The sequence below is a fragment of the Micromys minutus genome (assembly GCF_963924665.1).
Source record: "Micromys minutus genome assembly, chromosome: 1".
Classification (NCBI taxonomy): domain Eukaryota; kingdom Metazoa; phylum Chordata; class Mammalia; order Rodentia; family Muridae; genus Micromys; species Micromys minutus.
Window position 1 is genome coordinate 130885072 of NC_137969.1, and position 2451 is coordinate 130887522.

Consider the following 2451-nt stretch of genomic DNA (forward strand, 5'->3'; position numbering starts at 1 on the left):
AGAGAGAGAGAGAGAGAGAGAGAGAGAGAGAGAGAGAGAGAGAGATGAGAGAGAGAGAGAGAGAGAGACTCTTGCCTCTTGCGCACTGTAGCGAGACTAATTCCCAGGCAGTTACTGGATTTCTGAAGTTCTGGGAGAAACAAGCCACAGCAGGTGCAGGGACGGGGGACAGGGGTGGGGGAGACAGGTGGGAGTTGCTGCGACGGGAAAGAGCTCCAGGCCCAAGTGCAGCCGGCGACGCAGAGCTGCGGCCAGCTTGGCCTCAGTTTGTTGGAAAGTTCCAGGGAGAGTGCGCAGCACCGCCCTCCCCGCACCGTTGGGGATTATAATGGAAATTTTTGAGAGCGTGCAGGAAAAAAGAATAGGAAGGAGGGGGAGGGCTGCTTTAAGAGACCACCTTCACAAAGCCTAATTTAAATTATTTGGGGTCAAGCAGCAGCAAGCCACCTCCCCTTTTCCTTCCTAATTAATGACCATGATTAGTTATTAGGCATCTCGAGGCTTCAATAGGCTTTGAGTAGTTTAAACTAGGAGCTGGTTTTAACTTGGGAGAAAGGAGCTGAAGTTAGGTTTGTTGTTGTCTTAAGGGCCTCATTTCGAGGCCCAGGGCTGACCTGAAATTATCAGTGTGGTCCAGAGTAATGCTCCCGAGTGAGTGGTCCTCACGAGGGCTGCAGTTGCACCGGAAGGAGGGAGTTTAGACAGGGCTGTGTGTTTACTGTCTGTCTGTGGGTCAGCTTCTCTTTCAGCTTGCTTTTCGCTGTCTTCATCTCTTCCCTCCTCTCTTTCCCCTATTCCGCCTGTGTGTCTGTCTCTGTGTGTCTCTCTGCATCTCCATGTCTCTCCCACTCTCTTCTCTCTCTCCCCTCTTCCTTTTCTCTTTTTCTCTCCCCGCTCTTTCTCTCTTCCCCCTCCCCCTGTTCCTTTCTCTTTTCTTCCCATTGAATCCACCTTGGCTTTAGCTCAAGTTTCCTAACTGGTATCCAGTCTTCCACCGAAGGCCTGAAAAGCAAAGATGCAGGTGTTGCGGACCGAATTTGAGGGGGAAGCATTTCGGAACCCCCGCTAGTTCCCGGTCTGGTGATGGGTGGGGCAGTCACACTGTCTGGATCCCTGAATCGAGAGTTACTGGGAGTTTAAATATTTTTGTTGTTGTTTTGCTTCTGCTAGGGAAACTTTTTTTTCCTCTCTATTTTATTAAGACTAAGAAACCGGGACAGGAGACCGGGTGGGCTTTGAAGGCCTGCGAAAAGACTCCCTGGTCCGTGGAGCTGGAGGGAGAAGCGTTTGGTCACTGTTTCATTAGGCACTATTTGAACCTTGCAACATGTGGTACTTTCTGGGCAAGCTGAAAAGGGGGGATTATGGAGGAAGGACACAAGGAAATTAGCGAACGGTTAATTTAACTCGTTCTCTGCTAGACTTTTCGATACATTCCTAATTGACTGAGGAGCAGGTGAAGCTCCCGCCCCATGCAGGCTCATTCACGGTGGGAATAAATGGCTTTTTCAACTCACACTGCTCACAATATATCATCAGGGAAAAGACACGCAATGAATATGTTGATTTTTTTTATTAATGGAATTACACCCTGCCATGCAGGTGTGAGGGTAAAAACCTATACTGCAATGAAATAAGATTAACAATGAAATTAGAATTTTATTAGCTTTATATGTCACGTAGACCTGGATTTGAAGTGTCAAAACAAGCAACGAGAAAAGATAGTCTGTACGCAGCCCTGCCAATCAACCAAGAGTAATGAACTGCCTGGTCTAACTCAAGCTTGGCTTCCAGTTCCTTCCGGCATCTTCTTCGGGGCTGTAGGTAAAAAGCGCGTGCTGGAGGACTCTTGGGACCGTAGGAAGAACTCTTGGGCTTGAAAGGTTGAGTCTAGAATAGGCGCAGAGGAGGCTCCTTGGGCCTAGGGTGGCCCGAGGCCGCTCCGAGGTCAGCCGCGCCCTGCTGGCCTCCAGTTTTGCGTCCTTGAGATCAGCTGCTGTGGCTGGCAGTGACCCCTGGGAACTGAGAGAAAAGCCCGAGGGGGGAATGCGGAGCGTGAGGCCCGCGGGGCGCCCCTTGGAAACGGCGGGCAGTTTTGTTATCTCGGGCCCCCGGAGCGTCAGCGCAGCTACCTGGGTCTGGCAGGCGCAGAGGTGCCCTATGCAAATGACTCACTATTAGACCAGAAAGAAACACTTCAAATGGCCCTTTGTAACCTTCTATAGAAAATCGAGGTACTCTGCATGACAAAGCACAATTAAGCTTTCTATTCAGGAGTTCTGCAGCTGGTAGCCCATTGGGAAAGTGGGAGGAAACCAGAATATATTAATAGTGTGGCAAAAGTTTTTTGTGTCTGTGTCCTTTTCGGGGTTGGGACCGGGGAGGGGCGATGGGTGGACCCCGAGGGAAAGAAGGCTCCGCCTTGGATCCTTGCCACCTGAAAGACAGCGC